We start from the raw sequence: 806 nt of genomic DNA on the forward strand, positions 1-806 counted from the left end.
TTGCAAGCAAAAATCAGAGAAGAGGGAAACCATAGATTTGAAAAGACTTGAGACATACTAACCAGTTCCAGTGTATAGCCTGGATAGCAATTAGCCCAACTTTAAAAAAAAATGACATTTTTAAATGTCATTAAAAATGATAGGCCAATCAGGGAAATGTAAACACTAATTTGATATTTGATAATATTAGAAAAATTATAGTTAATTTTTTGGGGGGTGGGGATGGTAAGTTTGGGGGATATGCTTTAAAAGGGGAGTGCTTGTCTTTTAAAGATACATTCTGAAATGTTAACTGGTGAAATCATATGTTGTCTGGTATTTACTTCAAAATAATGTTAGGGGGCGACATAGGTGCAGGGATAAGGGACACAAAATTGACCATGAATTGGTTCATTGTTAAAGTTGAGTAATGACTGTATGGTGTTCATTAGGCTATTTTACTTTTGTATATGTATGAATGTTTTAACTTGTGCAATGAAAATGGTTTAAAAGTGTGCGTCAAAGTGATTGCACTAATGTGGAAAATGCAATTTAAAAATCGGGAATACTGTCCTGCAAAAAACGCTGATGCTACTTGGCTTGAGTGGTAGTATGACTCACTTCCTCCCTTCGTTTCTACATTTTCTGTAGGGTCTGTAATGTATTTCTATATCATTTTTATAATGAGAAATTATGCATAATAAACTCTAGGGGAAAACAAAACCTCTACATTTTTGCCGTCTTCTTCCTGGTTTCAAAAACCCATCTAGTCTCACTCCCAAGTCCTCCAGGTTTTAGCTAAACTTCCCGCCATCTCTCCCAAGTTT

This window comes from Lynx rufus, unplaced genomic scaffold, assembly GCF_022079265.1.
Source record: "Lynx rufus isolate CCGP_SWC_20201006 ecotype Redwood Valley unplaced genomic scaffold, mLynRuf1.p SCAF_18, whole genome shotgun sequence".
Lineage (NCBI taxonomy): Eukaryota > Metazoa > Chordata > Mammalia > Carnivora > Felidae > Lynx > Lynx rufus.